This window comes from Suricata suricatta, chromosome 3, assembly GCF_006229205.1.
Source record: "Suricata suricatta isolate VVHF042 chromosome 3, meerkat_22Aug2017_6uvM2_HiC, whole genome shotgun sequence".
NCBI classification, from domain to species: domain Eukaryota; kingdom Metazoa; phylum Chordata; class Mammalia; order Carnivora; family Herpestidae; genus Suricata; species Suricata suricatta.
In genome coordinates, this window is record NC_043702.1 from 32,832,921 (window position 1) to 32,850,669 (window position 17,749).

The following is a 17,749-nucleotide window of genomic DNA, read 5'->3' on the forward strand; positions in this document are numbered from 1 at the left end:
TCTGCCGGAGAGCATCCACTTGGAGCCCCGTCCCTGAGTGATGAGCGGCTTTAATGTTTGGATGTTAAACCTTAAGCCTCGGTCACCATCTGTAATGTGAGCGAAAGGAGAGGATATTGCAAAGAGCTTTTTTTGTGTTTATTTGGGCTTTTCTTGAGATTGGTTTTGAGCCAGATACCACATATCTTTTAAAAGAAATGGTTAACTTTAGTTTCAAGCATAAATAATAGACATTGGCAGGTGTCCTTTTTAGTACCAGCATGATCTCCCAAACACTTAAAAGAGTTCTGGGTCATAATAATAATGGTGAACTCGGTTAACTGCCCACGAACCTTTTTATTAAAACCTGCAGTTTCTGAGCCAGGGGGAGAAAAAGGCAGTAACTTTTCACTGGAAATTCTCCAAGCGAGAATGGGATCATAGGAATAAAATGATATGAACTCTTCCAGTTTTTTAAAAAGATATATTTCAGTAGAATTTGTCCTGACCTTCAGATCTTTGCCATAGAATTGGAAGTCTGAGTTACAGTGATCTTCAAATAGCATGTTAATAGCCTTGACGTGACACTTCAGAACAAATTGTGAAGGACATTTGATGGTGAGAAAGGGCAGGGATAAAGACACTTTATCATCTCAGCAGTTTTTCCAGCTTTCTATTTTTAAAATTAATGTTCAACAAGTCTCAGACAGTCAGCAATCACGTGTGTGAAAGACAGTGTTATGTTATTTTACAGATTTTTATTCATATGTTGAAGGAGTCATAAAAAAGAACAAACATTTGAGTATAGTTAACCCTTGAACAACACTGGAGTTAGGAGCGCCTATCCCCTGCACAGACAGAAATCCAGGTATAACTTTTGACACCTCAAAAACTTAATTACTGACAGCCTGTTGACCAAAGAAGCCTTATTGATGACATAAACAGTTGATTAGCATATTTAGTGTTATACGTATTGCATGCTGTACTCTTATAATAAAGTAAGCTAGAAAAAAGAGAATGTTGGTGCACCTGGGTGACCCAGTCGGTGGAGCATCCGACTTTGGCTCAGGTCATGATCTTACGGTTAGTGGATTAGACCCCCAGTAAGGCTCTGTGCTGAGAGCTCAGAGCCTGGAACCTGCTTCAGGTTCCGTGTCTTCCTCTCTTTCAAAAATAAATAAACATTTAAAAAAGAAAAAAAAAGTTTAAAAAATCACAAGGAAAAGAAAATATGTTGCTGTGCTGTATCCAGAAATAAAAATTTAAAAATCTGTATAGCAGTGGACCCTTACAGTTAAGACCTGTGTTCCAGTCAGCTGTCCTTTCAATTAGCCAGGCATACCAGTCATGACCTCTACATACATTCACTCACTTGAACGCTGTAATAACCTTATTGTGCTACTCTGAGCCTCACAGATTTTGCTTCTGTAACAAGGAAAGATTCAAACCTGAATCTGCCTCCCTTCAAAGTTACAGGTCAAGTATATTGTACCTACTTCAGAAGTTACTTGCCTTAACGGGTGGATGATTAAAAACTATTTTCTAGCATTATTTCCTATTCCTTATGTATCTTGAATATCTAGAATAAGTTCTGAACCCCTGCTTTACAACTTTTGAACAAAGTATTCTCTCTGTTTACCATTTCTGTCCCCCACAGAGCTGTTCATTAAGACCCTAAAAGCTCATTCCAAATCCACCTCAGCTTAAGGCATGATAGGATTAGATTTTCATTTCAGAGGTCCTTTCCAGTTCAAAGGTTTAGTGATTCTACAATTGAAAATATGAACCTGAGTATTATTCTCACTGAAAATCATCATTAAATAGTCACAAAGAGTAGGAAAACTGCTTTCCTAAAAATTTTACATCAATACCCAAAATATGTTAAATACCAATATAAGAAATAAGACAGATAGTAATATATTTTTTCACGATTATTTTGAGCTCTTTATATCATCTGTACCAGTTTTTGAACCTCTTTAGTTCCATCCTGTTGAGTTGTTAAGAAATCTGAGGCATTAAAGTAATACGTTTAAAATGACTTAGTGAATAAAGGGACTAAATTATTCATGGTTTCCAGTCATATTTTTTCACATCTGCTGCACTCATGTAATAGTCAGAAACATTTATATGATACCGTGTGTTAGATACCTGTCAACATTTTACCATATGATCCTCACAATAGCACTGTGAGGTATTGTTGTAGATAGGCAATTGAAGCAGAGGGTAATTAACATGCCCAAGGTCATTCATCTACTAAGTGGTGGAACTGGGTGTCAAACTCAGGCAGCCTAAGAAATCTTTAGCATTAATTGAACACCTTCTGTGAACCAACCCCACAACTGGGTGTTTTTATGATAATTAGATCATTTATCTGTACAACTCCTTTAAACGGAATGTAATTTCAGCATTTAGTGACTTGCCCAAAGATATAAGAAGAATAAATGGTTGAGCTGAGATTTGAACCCACTCTTGCCTTTCTTCAAAGTCCTTATTCTTTCTTCTACTTTCCCTCAATAGTCTAATCTTTATTAAATACTTTTGATGGGGCAGACACTGTGCTAGGGATTTAGCCCCTGCTCTTAAGGAACACAGTCTGAAGAGGGAAAGACACGATTGTGACAGTGGATAGCAGTGTACAGTGGATAGCAGTGTACAGAAGGCAACACAGAGGTACCATAGGAACAGGGAGAAAGGCAGTGAAATCCACCTAGGGGGTGAAGGCATGGGCCAGTTTGGAAAAACAAATGGGAATAAGCCTGGACAAAGAAAAGGAGAAGGGGTTGTTATGGGCTGAATAGTGCCCCACCAAAATTTATATGTTAAAGTCTTAACCTCTAAAACCTCCAAAGTGACTATATTTGGAGATAGAGCCTTTAAGGAAGTGATTGAGTTAAATGGGCCCTTTAGGGTGGGTCATATTTCATTCTGACTGGCATCTTTATAAGAAGAAGAACTTCGGAAACAAAAAGAGACACCAAGGTTATGTGCACAGTGGGAAGAAAACTTATGTGAGAACACATTACAAGGCGGGCATCTGCAAGTGTCAGGAGAAAGCAAGCCTGCCAACACTTTGATATCCGATTTCTAGCCTCCAGAACTGTGAGGAAATAAATTTCTCTCTTTTAAGCTACCCAGTCTACGGTATTTTGTTATTGCAGTCCTAGCAAACTACTGCAGGGATGTTCTAGCAAAAAGAATGACATACAAAAAGCCTTTGAGGTATGCCAGGTGATCAGGTTTCATGGTAAGAAGGGTTGAGAGATGAAGCTGGAGATTAGGCGGGGGCCGTATTAGGACAATTTTGTATGAAATGCTAAGGAGCTGAACTTTATCCTGAGAGGGATGGAATGGAGAGGGTTTGTAGAAGAGGAAAAACAGATCTGCATTTTAGAAAGACTACTCTGAACTTTGTGGAGGATGGATTAAAGGGGATAAGACTGGAAGCAAGGAGATCAGTTAGGTGGAAGCCGACCTAAATATTTTCTTGGAATATTGAAATGTCAAACTAAAGCAGAACTATTGTTAACCTAAGGAAGATTTTAAAGGCCACAGCTAACCCTTAGGGCTAACATGGGAGGATTTAGGAAGAATTTGTATATACCTCTTTGTACCTAGAGACCAGCTTTACTTTTGACATTTTGGTTTCCATAATAAATAAAACTTTGTATCACAGAATATTCAGTATTTTCCCACTGCATTTAATAGACGTTTTTATGGGGCTTACACTGTTCTAAGCCAAGTCGTCTGATGGCCTTATGAAATCTCTACCATTATCTCCATTTTATACGTAAAGATACTGAAGCACAGAAGAGTCTCTTGCCCATCATCACATAGCGAATGGAAGTGTTAGAAACAAACTCGGCCTGTCCTCAGTCTGTGCTCCTAGCTATTATACTACATGTTACCATACGTTATTTATTAAGATCTTCAAGTACCTATGAAAGAAGGAGGGAGTGATACAAAAATAAACTGGGCATGTTTGCTATAGGTAGTATATAGTTTACCAGAGGAGATAAGGAACAATTATATGGTTAAAATGTTTTAGAGAAAAATGGAGAGTATTGGGAAGTAATCTTATTTCAGGTTGAGACTTCGGGACAACTGGCATTGGGAAAAAGTGGCATTTGAATTGGGCTGTGAGGAATGGCTAGACTTTGAGTATGTAAGAGGAGAAGAGATATTTAAAGGTAGAATAAAGTGCACAAACAAAGTTATAGGATTGGGGATTTCTTGGTGTGTTTAAGGAGCTGGTAAATACAATCCTTTGTTTTGTCTGGGCTATATTATGTGGTTGGAGAATCCAGTTTGTGGGTTGGGGAGACAGCAAATGCCTGGTAAAAAGAGCTCTTAGGGAATGAGGGGCAATGAAAATTGTGAAATTTGAAATCAAATGATTGAGGTATATGCTAGATGTAATTATTTTTTAGGAGAGGATAAAGCCCATCTAGTCCTAACTCATAAGTTAACAAGTCCTGTCTTCAGTGACTCACACATCCCTCTTATTGTTTCCATTGACCTCATTTATGCCCTTATTACAATAATCCAGGCATAATTTGATAACATTTTAAAATTATTTTTGTCTCTAATTTTTCTATCCTTGGAATTTATTCTGTATTCTGACTCTGAATTTATTTCTTAAAAGTCACCTTTTTTTAAGATTTTATTTTTCAGTAATCTCTACACCCAGCATAGGGCTAGAAATCACAACTCCCAGATCAAGAGTTGTATGCTATGCTGGCTGAGCCAGCCAAGCACCCCTCAGGTGTCACTTTCATTTAGAAACTTGTTCCTTGGAGGATCCAGTTCAGACTTCTTAATCTGAACTTCCCAAATTTAAGGTTCCAAGTAGTTCCCCATAATCATTCTTACTTAAATTGGTCTGTACACTGCTGCCCAACTGGCTCTGTCTGCTGTTTGCTTTGGGGCTTCAGGTTTTTTGTCTTTGTCTTTTACCTACTGAACACTCACCTTCTCACCATTTGAATCCTTTCATCCTTGAGAAACCTGTTTAAATCTTACTCTTATGTGAAACCAGATCACTTCAGCCAAAAAGAGCTCTCCTCCCACTGACTGTATATAGAACAGTTCTGTTCTAATACTCATGAGATACTTATTATCTGGTGGTGTTATCTTCTTTTCTTAGCTATCTTAGATATGAAATCTCAGATTTAACCTAGATCATGGAGCTCATTAGAGCTTTCCCTGATAGACCTTAGATTTCTTATATCTTTAACCTCCCTCTACGCCAACAGGGCAGAGTCTGTTGTATACCACTTTTCTTCTTTTTATCTTTTAGTTTAATTCAAGAGGCATTTGTTGAAAACTGTCCAATAAGCACCTGATTGACCAGTTGTTAGTTCAAGTTATTTTATTTAAATTTCTTATATAACTAGCTTCTTAATATGTAATGTTCCTACCTTTGTTATTGACTCATATAACCTTGGGATATCTTATTTAACCACCCTGGATTGTGATTTATTTGTGCTAGAAAATGAGCAAAGTTACTCATGGTATAGAGGTGTAACTAATTCATGTTGTAAAGATCATTGAAGTCTTTGAAACTTATCCATATCTATATCCATTAGCATTGACCAAACTTCAAGTTCTTTCTCTTTAGAAAGTTTCTGAAAATAAGGAAGGAATAGTTGAGGGTCTAATTTATTTATGAGTGTTGCACTATTTTTTTTATTTAAAAAATTTTTGTGTGTGTGTTTTATTTATTTTTGGGAGAGAGACAGTGTGAGCAGGGGAGGGTCAGAGAGGGAGACACAGACTCTGAAGACAGGCTTCAGGCTCTGAGCTAGCTGTCAGTACAGAGCCTGACACACTCAAACCCAAAAAAACGTGACCTGAGATCATGACCTGAGCTGAAGCCAGATGCTCAACCGACTGAGCCACCTAGGCACCCCTAGTGTTACACTATTTTGTGTAACAATAAAGTTGATATGTGTGTTAATGGTGACAGAATTCACCCACCATTTCAGTTAATGGTGAATTTACCCACTAGTTCAGTTAATAGTTCAACAACAAGTATGTATTGAGTTGCTTAAGCTCCTGCTGTTATGTACTCATTCTGATCAGTAAGAAAGAAGAAAGGGAAAAGGTAGACCCTTCCCCTTCCTTCCTGGAAGAAGACTTGTTGGAAGTACATTGTAATATATGTGGTGAAAGGAACAAATTAGATGCTGACTTAGAAAATAAAGATGGCAGGGGAGCCTACTTTAGATCAGGTGGACTGGTAACTTCTCCCTGAGAGTGATTTTTTAGCCGGACTGGAAGAGTGAGAAGTAGTTACCATATAAACAGCAAGAGGGAAGGTAACAGTTACAAAGGCCCAGAGATAGGAGAAAATGTGATGAGGAAGTAAAAAACAAACAAACAAACAAAACGACACAAGGTTGTGTCTCTGTGGCTGAGTATGAGCAAGGAGAGTGGTGCAAGATGAGGGAAGAGAAGTAGTCAGGGGGCCAGCCTAGGCCAGACCTTGTAGACTGTGATTTGATGTGTGGATTTTATTCTAGGTATTTTTTTTAAGGAATTTAGGGTTGTTGTTGTTTTTTTTAATGTTTATTTATATTTGAGAGAGAGAGAGACAGAGTACAAGCAGGGGAGGGGCAGAGAGAGACAGAGACAGAATCCAAAGCAAGGTCCAGGCTCTGAGCTATCAGCATAGAGCCTGATGGAGGGCTCGGACCCATGAGCTATGAGATCATGACCTCAGCTGAAGTTAGACACTAAACTGACTGAACCATCCAGGTGCCCCAAAAGAGTTTAGTTTTTAAAACATTTTTTCTTGTTGTCTTACAGAGAATACAAAGAAGTTGAGCATGGAGTCCTGTTAAGAGGCTGGTTCATAGACTAAGAGCTAATGGTGGGTAGAATTAGGATGACAGAAGAGGGAATAAAGAGAAGTGTGCAAATTTAAGGCATATAGTGGGGCTAGGCTGTAGGGATTTGGTAATAGATTGGATGTGGAAGATGAGAGAAAGGAGGCATTTTCTGTTCAGTGGATGAATTCAAGGGATTATAGTCAGCCTCTGAGAAATTTGACTGGAGCTGAGGAACAAGTCTGGTCTGAAGAGCCAGATTGGGAGTTATTAACACTGCAGAGGTAGTTAAATCTGTGGTAGTAGTTGGTTTGCACAAAGGTAAAGGAAACAGCAGCAATAAATGCAGTCATGTTTGAAACTTTGAGAAACACCAATGTTTAAAGATCAAGGGGAGGGAGCTGGGTGATCCAATGAAGGGATTTGAGAAAGTGCATTCATTGTAAGATGTAGACTTCAAAAAGGTCATAGGAAAGTTAAAGTAAGAAATAGTCAACAGTACTGAACAAGAGATGCAGATAACAACTAAGGAAGTATGACTGGATGGGTAAGCAGAACCTATTGGTGACTGAAGAGAAAACAGTTTCAGGAAAAATCAGATTATAGTGGGATTGAGGTGTGAGTAAAAAATGAGAAGAGAGTAAATTCTCTGAAGAAACTTGACTGAGAACAGAGACCAGTAGCTAGAGGGGAACCCAGAGTCTTGATGAAGGGAGAATTTTAAATTTTAATTTTATCTGTTTTTAATAAAAGTAGAAGATTTTGAACATGATAGTTGACCAAGGAGGAGGTCGCTAATGAATAGAGATTACTAGTGGAATAAAGTTTAGACAAGGCAGGAGAAGAGACTTTTAAGTAACATATATTTCAGTATTTTATAACTGGGTGGGCATACACGTATGGTAGACAAATTGTAAGGTAATAGTAAAATAAATTTCTCTCCCTGTTCTGTCTTCCAGCCACCCAGTTCTTCTAAGAGGATTGCCAATTTGTACTTTGATTAATAAGTGCACAAGTGCATGATTGAGGTTATGCTTATGTTTAATTCTCAGAGTTTGGAGAGAAATCTAGCTATAGATTTTATGGATTTATTAGTGACAGGAATAAAAGTAAGAAGGATGGAGAACAGATAGGGGTTCAGAGACGAGTGTCGAAGATGTGGTTTGGGACTGTCTCAGAAAAGGACATGTAAGAGGATAATGGAGGGCATGCCTGTGATGTGAGGCCCATGGTTGATGACTACATTTACAGCAGGCCCATTCCATGTGGTTTTGTGACTTTTCCAGGAGAACTTAACTGCTGCTTTATATTTAAAAATGGTTGTCAACTTAGAAAATGAACTTCTCAAAAATTCATCACTTAAGTAAAGTAAATACATGTTTGGGGTCCAAGTGCCAAAGCTCTGCTTTCTACCCTTACAGCTTTCAGTCATAGGCATGTTGTGTGTGGTGCTTTGAGGTTATTCAGGCTTGTGGTGATATAAATCTAAACAAAGGGAAGTTTGTTGGTTAAGAAAGAGCATTCTCTGTCTGAAGGAAGAAAAGAAGAGGAGGAGACTAGAAACCAACTAAAATGTCTCTGAGATGGTACTACTGTTTTTAAAGCACATCACTTAACAACAATTTAAAAAAATTTTCTTTTCAACCATTTTTAGCTCTTTAAGCTAGTACTAGGCTAAACCACTGACTTTTTCTTTGTTTTATTTTTAGTCACAAATTTAAGACTATGAACAAGATTTAGATTAGCAGTTGTGAGTTTAAGAAGATATTTGATTATTTTCATTTTATGTGGAGCTTATTTTAAATGTATCCATAAACAACTGCAAATGCTGCTAGTGGAAAACATGATAAATCTAAGCAAAAAGCCAAAGATTCCATTTTAGCTTTCCTATGAAACTGACAACTAGTTCTTTTTAGTTATTAGAAGAAAAGTGGGTACTGCATTATTGCTATAAATATGATAAATCACCTTTTAACAGCAAACTCTTATATAGAGGTGTTTTGTTGTTTGTTTGTTTTGAGAGAGAGGGAGGAGAGGGGCTGTGGCAGAGGAAGAGGGAGAGAGAACATCTTAAGCAGGCTCTAAGCCCAGTGCAGAACCAAAGCAGGGGCTCAATCACATGACCCTGAGATCATGATCTGAGCTGAAATCAATAGTCACTTAACTGACTGAGCCACCCAGGCACCCCTTACATAGTTTTTCATAAAGCAAATACAGTGTTTTCTTTCAAATGTTCAATCTTTGCTTAATTTTTTAAGGCAATTCATTTCATTGACATTGGACTGAAATGTATTCGTTAAATAAATTCGTGAAATGGACTGTAATTTTGTTCATTATATTACTTCTGTAATTCAGTGTGTTGACATTTTTAATCTTGAAGCTTATAGTTAGGTATGTTTTGTGAGCCTACTGTGTGTCTGTTGCTTTTAGCTTGGGGCATACAAAAATAAAATACCTTCATTCAAAAAGCTCACAGTGTTATAGCAGGGAAGAAAGTGAGCACATAGTCTTCTGGTAACATCAAAGAAGAGCAGTCAATAAATACTGATTAAGGAGTAAAATAATAATGAAAACTTTTAAGATTTCCTAAACCATTTTTTCCATGTTTGCAACCCATTGTGCATTTCTCATTAGCGATGAACAGTAAAATTCTCTCAAAAGCGAGAAGAACCTACATTTTTCCTGGGGTCCAGTAAAGAAGGGACAGTGTGTATTCATAGCCAGCTTGTAGAAAGGAAAAAAGAACACCAAGATGAGAAAAGCGCTTGACAATAGTGCTAAAGGAAGAGAAGCAAGCCAACTAAATCCCTAGTGTTGGAGGGACGAAAGAAAGAAGTAACTGAGGAGCTAACCAAGGGCAGAAAAACAAGTCCTAGGGTTCAGTCTCAAGCTGACACCTTCTGGGTTCTCTGATAACCTGGTTATCTGGTTTCTCAGCCAACCGCCACTTACAAAGCTGAGAGGCACACTGCAATGGCAAAGTGTAATAGCCTCACAATGAGAGAGAGAAGAAAATGATACTTAAAAATCTTCAAAAAGTTAGCATTTTCTGACCATTTACTGGAAGAAAGAGCTTTTAAAAGCTTATAATCCCGGAGCGTACAGCTGTAGTCACTATATTATAATATAGTAATTGGTAGACATAGTAATGACCCTGAGTCATCAAATTCTTTTTAGTCTGTTCTATTCAAGGACGTTTCCCCTCACTCCCATAGCAATTGGACTTTCTCATTACCATGTTTTAACTTTGGGGAAAAAATATTTTACTACCAATGTTTTTAAAAAAAGAAAGCTTGGTTGGGGGTGGTCATTATTCAAAGTTTTATGGTTTTTTGCTACGGTGTTGTCAAACTCATGTTTGCAACTTCATTGTAACTGGTGGGCTTAATTGTTATAGTCCTGTCCATAGCTAACATCTCTTACTGAAACTCATAAGAAGCCTTTATAGACTTTTGTAAATTGTACAATGAAAGCTCTCAGTTTTCAAATGCTCTGACAGTTTTAGGTTTCTTATGCAGTTTCATTTTTGTCCCTACTACAGAAGGCAAGGATATAACTCTACTAGAGATTAATTCATTCGTTAAACAAATATTTATTGAATGTTTGGCATATGCAAGATATTAAGATATAGGTGGGCTTAATTTATTAGAATTTATTTATTTATTGTGATTTATAGTTCACTAATTTTAGTGGTGTGGAGAGAGAGAATTTCTCAAACTACACGTGCTCACTGTCCCCCATACTCCCAGTCTCTTGGTAGTAGAGCTCAAGAGTTTGAAGGTCCCAGATCTGGGAAAACATGGACTTGGGTTTGATTCTGAGATTACCCTAGCTTGGGCAAGTTAATTACCTCTAAGCTTCAGTTTTCTTGCTTATGAAATGGTGACAATAATAGTGTTCACATCTTGGGGTTCTGGGGATTAAAAGGGATCATATGTGTAAAGCATTTATTCCAATGCCTAGCACATAGTAACTACTACATCAGTATTAGCTATTATTATTAGGGAAGACTGAATTTGGAACAGAATTGAGAATATATTTCTTTATCATGCATTTTTCATTTGAAACACAGAAGGCTTTTGTATCTTTATTATCAATTGTTTAACATTATAAGCTGATCTTAGAAAACTTCTATAGTGCTAGTTTCACTTGTTATTTTCTACAGTAAATTCATGAATTTAACAAAGAAGTTGGTTTGTTTTCATAGTTTCTGCTCAGGAAAAGTCTCACAGGGCAGTGATATCTCCTATTCAATTGTTCAAGTCTAGAAACTGAAGTTTTCTCTGTGTACTCTTGAGTTGGTAGATCTGCAGGAAAATACATACTAAGCAAACTCACTCAAGAGGAATAAACAAGCCATTTGTCTGCTGTTAATATACAATAGAACTGTCAAGTGAACTGTATGTTTTGGTTTCCAAACTATATTTTTCTCTTATAGGAAAATCTGCAGGACAAGCCAAGTTAACAAAAGTTTTGTGTGTTTATGTGCATTTAGACTTGGAGGACATCTGAAGCATAAGAAACAGTTTGCTTAGGGAATGGGGAGGGGTGGGCTGAGTAGGAGTAGGGATTCTAAGAGCCACACTAGCTCACAATCAAGGGGGCTGAAGCTGGAGAACCAGGTAGGAAGCTATTGCAGTAGCCAGAGAGAGAAGGCCATGGCAACAGGCTTGGAGAATAAATAGACAGGAACAGGTGACTCATGAAAAGAAGGAATTGAAGAGAAGAAAGATGACTTTTAGATTTTTGGCTCTGCTGATCAGTTAAATTGATAATATAAGCTAATTAGTAAAGGAAGAAAAAACAGATTTCATGGGAGAAGTATGTAAGTTCATTTTGGAATGTGATGAATTTATGGTATTGATTACAAGTTGATGTTTAGAATTCCGGTTTACAATCATATGCCAGTTTGGGCCAAAGATAGGGACTTGGGAAATGAAGGCCTTGAAGTAGATGAGATTCCCTAGGAGAGAAAGGAGACAGCTATGATAAAATCCTGAAGAGCAGGGGCTACTAGCTATTAGTAGGGTGAGTAGAGAAAGAGGGTTCCAAAATTTTCTCAACTGCCTACTTACTGTACCCGTCAGGCTCAGAATCTGATTGTCTCCTGAGTGGCAGATAATAGCCATAGCTCAGAAAATTTACCTGAATTTCATTGGCAAACTTAGAATCATCCATTGCAAGACAGTTCTCCCTCAAAAGATAACCTTATCTTGAAGTCCTGGAGTTAATTGTGACAACTGATTTGGAAAACAATGACCAATATCTAAACCACAGTGTAATTTGAACGTCTCTTTGCTTAGCAGAATTACATTACTGAAATGGTTATATGTCTTGGATATGCACAATTCTAGAAATCATTGTAGAAATATATATGTTTATAAATATGTTTATAACATTCTGTCTCGACCACTCCCATTTTAAGTTACACCCTGTTCCTGGTCATGTAAGATTGCATGTCCTGGTGCCACTGATTACTTTGTTGATCTCAAAAACCATAGTACCTATAGTTTTTCTTTAGGAATCTTTTGGAAACTGCTATCTTATTAAAGTTTAAAATAACTGAAGGATTTAGGATCATCTTAAGCCACCAAAAGCAAGTTTACATTTGATTGTTAGAGGAGACAAAGAGAAGTGAAGACACAGGTTTCTACCTCTTATTGAATTAATTCTGTTTTTATAATCTGTATTTACCTTACTGCTATGCTAAAGTGGTGTTTCAAGGGGTCATCCTAGCTGTTTTATTTGAAGATAAGTCCTGAAGAGCAGATTATACAGTAAGATTCTTAAGTCTGCCAGCATGATTACATCTGTTCAATTTATTTCTTAATCTTCTGTGAACTATTTGTAGGTTTTCTGGTGATGATGTCTCTTGATTTAAGCTACTGTTTATTGCCAGTCAACACTGAAAGAAAATGCTTTCTGATTTGTCAGGGAAGGATTTATTTAGTTCTAGAACTATATATACTTTTGTGGTATAGTACTGATGGAATCTATTGTGTAAAATGTCTCTGCTTGAGGTGTTTCCCCTTATTTTTGGTTAAGAGAACAGAAATCCCAAATTCTATGCCATTTACTCTGCATTACTCATTTTTTTTTAATTTTTTTTAATGTTTTATTTATTTTTGATACAGAGAGAGACAGAGCATGAGAGGGGGAGGGGCAGAGAGAGAAGGAGACACAGAACCAGAAGCAGGCTCCAGGCTCTGAGCTAGCTGTCAGCACAGAGCCCGACGCGGGGCTTGAACCCACGAATGTGAGATCTGACCTGAGCCGAAGTCGGAGGCTTAACTGACTGAGCCACCCAGGCGCCCCTGCATTACTCATTTTTGAAGTAATTGTTTTTACTTTTTTTAATCGAAAGGACATAAATTTCTGTTTAAAAAAGACTTTAAAATATAATAGATATGATGATTTTGTTAATATCCCAGAATACAAATTCTTGACTTTAAATTTTTTCCCTTTTATCCCCTACCTTGCTCCAAATTTCCCTCCCTTTCCAACCAACAGGCAAGCATTTTAATGTGTTTATAAGTTTAATACAGAAAACAATTAATTTATTGTGGAAATGTCATTATGGTATCTCTAACTTTGCTTCTTTTTTTTAAAAAATGTATTTATATTTATATTTTCGAAAGAGAATGTAAGCGGGAGAGGGGCAGAGAGAAAGGGAGAGAATCCAAAGCAGGCTCTGCATTGTCAGTGCAGAACCCAAGGTGGGGCTCAGACTCACAAACCATGAGATCATGACCTGAGCTGAAACCAAGAGTTGGGCGCTTAGCCAACCGAGCCACCCAGGCGCCCCTTGCTTGCTTTATTCTCGGCACTGTATTCCTAGTGGTATGTTGCTCCATGTGTGTATTGCCCACATTTTTCCTATCTACTCTCCAGGGAGTAGGCCTTCACCTTACTATCACGTAACAGTGATACAGAAGACAATCTTATTCGTGTCTCTTTATATGATATGAGAATCTCTTTGAGACAGGTAATTACCAGGAGCAAAATTGCTGGACCGTAGGGTATGTATATATTTAATTTGACTACATAGTTTCTGTTGGTTTCTTTGAATGGCTATCCTCTCACCATGCATTATTCAGAGACATTTTTATAAGACTTTCCCTAACACTAATAGTTAGTGACAAGAAAGGATTCCCTTAGGTAAGAGTAATTGTTAGAACTCCTGAATTATTGCTAGGTGGCAGTTCCAGGTGAGATATATAACCATGCTTTTTATAAGAGCAGGTACTTTTTGAGAGTAGAGGTGTTAACAGTGTGGAAGGGTAGGAACTGATCTGAATTCTTTATCTTCTATATGCAGATGACCAGGTACCGTGAAATGGTATGGTTCTGCCTCCTCATCTATTTAACTTCTAAATTATATTTAACACATAAATAATCTCTAGTGTGTATCAAGGATAATAAAACATTGGCTTGCAAGTAACCTGTTCTATGAATGTTCCACAAGACAAGCAAACATTTCTAATAAATTTTAACTTGATAAACGAGTGATGTCTTGCAGTAAGAGAAGTATGTAACGCTGAAGATCACATGACCACAACTGAACCAATGGCTCTTGAAACGTGCTTTCATATATGAGTACTTTGGATTACAAGCATGTTTCTGGAAGGAATTATGCTCACAAACCAAAGTTTTACTATAGTGTTACATATGTTTTAATAAATATTAATTCATTTAATCCACATAACAACTCTATAAGATAGGTACTATTATTGTCCCAGCTTTATAAATGAGGAAACTGAGACCATAAAGGAATTAAGTTATCCAAGTATAGATTTCTCAGTTTTAATAAGAATCTGTAAAAATAAATGGGTTATGTAGTATATGTTATTTCATAGTCCATTATAAATATAAAGGTGCTATTTAACTTTTGAATACCAATGTATATAATTCATCATAAGACCAATAGGAAAGGGAAACACACCTATTAACATGTTTAATATTAATCTCAGAATTTGAAAATAATATCTGACAATAGTGATAACTTTTATTAGATGCCATAATTGGTATTCCAGCACATTGGGTGTATGAATTTGCCAAATGGGTAAACTTATTATTTAAGCATCACAAAATAGTATCTTTTAATGTTTTCTTTTAAATCCTGTTCTTATAACTTCTGAAAGAGTAGGTATGGAAGCATGATTTAACATTTTCCTCATGATTGGGGTCATAGTTTGATAACTGTCATTGTTCTTTGATGAGAATATAAATGTGAAATATGAAACAAAATGGCTTCTGATAATGACTAGACCTTGCTTTCTTGAAAAAGCCCCTGCTATTTTTTTGCTTTTGGGTTATTTGCCTAACTTTACAAAAGGTAAAGTATGCAATGTACAACTACAGTTTTATAATGTGGCTGCACTTCTGTAAAATTGATCATTGACTCACAAGTGGTTCCTTGCCTAGGAAACCTTCAGTGTTGCTGTGGTGACTCTTAGTGACGCAGGCCTTGGTGAATCACAGATACTTATGAGTTACCCATTATCTGTGAGTTACCCATTCTTCTGCTGTTCACTATTTGTTGAGGAAAGGACAGAAAAATCGTATTCCTTTCCACTTCAGTAGTTTGGACTAGATTACTTCAAATAACATAAATTCATTATCTTTTGCAAACAAGATATCAGGCTAAAGTTTTCTTAGACCTTTAATATTTGGCTTGAAATGAAATACCAAGCATGAGTAACGCCTAAAATTACATGCCTAAATGTGTAAGACAGAAAGCCCTGTTTTTGCATGGTAGATTTAATTTCTTATTCATTTTTTTCTTAACACAAACTCATCTGTTTAAAATATATAACTCAGGAACTTTCTGGCTACGGACAGAGTATGCCCCAGAGCAGATTCAATTTTGCTGATCACCAATAGATGGTCATTTCAACTCAGCCATTATTGTTATTTTTAGCATGTTTGCTTTATATAGATACTTTTGAGGTATTTTATAAATATTACAAACTCCATTTTTTCCCTAAAAGCAGTGCTAGTGGTAGATTGATGGACACAAAAGTAGAAATGGTGTAAAAAATTGAAAGTGAGAAAATTACACATATTAAATAGGTGATCAGACAGTAAGAATGATTCTGAAAGACAATTCCGTGTAAAAAGATGGATCTGTACAATTAACAGTCAGCAGATGGTGAAGAAATGTGAATGTTTGAAATGGTTTTGTATTAAAAGACTTGTTTTTTAAAAAATGGGATGTCTGGGAGGTCTCTGGGTGGCTTAGTCAGTTGGGTGTCCAACTTCCACTCAGGTCATGATCTCACTGCTGGTGGGTTCAAGTCCCACGTCGGGCTCTGGGCAGACTCTGTGCAGACAGCTCAGAGCCTGAAGCCTGCTTCGGATTCTGTGTCTTTCTCTCTCTGTGCTCGTCCCCTACTTGCACACACACTCTCTCTCTCTCTCTCTCTCTCTCTCTCTCTCTCTCTCTCTCTCTCTCTCCTCTCTCTCTCTTGAAAATGAATAAATGTTAAAAAAAATTTTTTTAAGAAAAAGAAATAAAAATGGGGGGGCCTAGGTGGCTCAGTCAATTAAGCATCTGACTTCAGCTCAGGTCATGATCTCACAGTTTGTGGGTTTGAGCCCTGCATCAGTCTCTGTGCTGACAACTCAGAGCCTGAGTCTGCCTTGGATTCTGTGTCTCCCTCTCTCTCTGCCCCTCCCTTGCTCATGCTCTGTCTCTGTCTCTGTCTCTCTTAAAAATAAACATTAAAAAAAATTAGAAATGGTTTTGGGAGAGGATGGTTGTTAAAGTGGGATGCCTATTTAGTTATTTAGTCAAAGATTAATTCAGTTAAAGTTAGGAGTTTAAGAATTTAAGGTTAAGCATGATGAATGCAAGTGCTTCTGTGAAAACTTATCAAAAACCACAGATGGCACCGTGGGCTCAGTGTTTGTCCTAATCTGCAGATGAAGCTCTGGTGTGGATGCCTGAGCTGCCAGAGGCTCCTGCTCTTCTGTTGGTGAGAGATTGTGGCAGGGGAAGAAGCGGGATTGCCTGCTTCAGCGAATACTTACTGTAAACAAAACAGGGCAGTTTTTAAAAAAAATGCCCAAAATAGATCAGTTAGGAGGGAATGCAGAGCCCATAAACCTGAATCTCACTCATGGTTTTGGGCTTTTAAACTAATGGATTTAACAGCCTTTGGAACCCAACCTGTTTGTAAGTAGAGCTATCTCCATAAATTTCATATTCTGAAAACCCTACTGATCTTTAAATCTAAAAAAGATCACTAAAAAGGGGTTGGAGGGATACAAAAAAATGGGGGGGGATACAAAATATATGCTGGACACAATTCCTATTTCCTAAGGGTGAACTTTACAACTGATGGTAGAATAGCTATGCTGTATAGCCAATGTAAGATACTGGGGCACATCAGCACAGCTGGACTGGGTGTTGATGTGTGGTCTCTGCCTTTGTGAGGTCTGCTACTTACTCTTCAGGTTGGATTGTGGTGGTGACAAACACACCCCTTTTTTCAACTCTTAATACTAAAGCAATCATACTGTCTTTTTGTGGTTTAATATCTGGTTTTAAAATTATTGGGTTTTTTGGTAAATCTTACCTTTGATGTAGCTAGGCAACATTAAAATTAGTGAATTTCTTATTCAGAAACCTATTCTTTAATTTAGAAACATAGTAAATTTGTTTTTTAAATTGTACGGGTTATCTTTTGACTGAATTAGGGTTGTCTCTCACTAAAAGAGCTGCTGCTGATGGTGATTGGCACGCTTCCCACTTCTCCATGCAAATGAACAGACAACATGTACTTTAGTCCCCAAAGTATTATTTGCATAGTAAAGTTTTAAAGTTTATTTCTAATTTAATGTTTTATTTTATGTTTTTTTATTTTAATGTTTATTTATTTTGAGGGTGGGGAGGGGCAAAGAAAAAGGGGGAGAGAGAGAATCCCATGCAGGCTCTGCGC

At 37.2% G+C, this 17,749-nt stretch overlaps 1 protein-coding gene across 3 annotated transcripts in view; it reads left to right on the plus strand.

The window, feature by feature from the left end:
• Positions 1 to 17,749, plus strand: part of TRAK2 (trafficking kinesin protein 2) — a 62,613-nt gene that overhangs the window by 537 nt on the left and 44,327 nt on the right. The gene's annotated exons all lie outside the window — the stretch shown is intronic.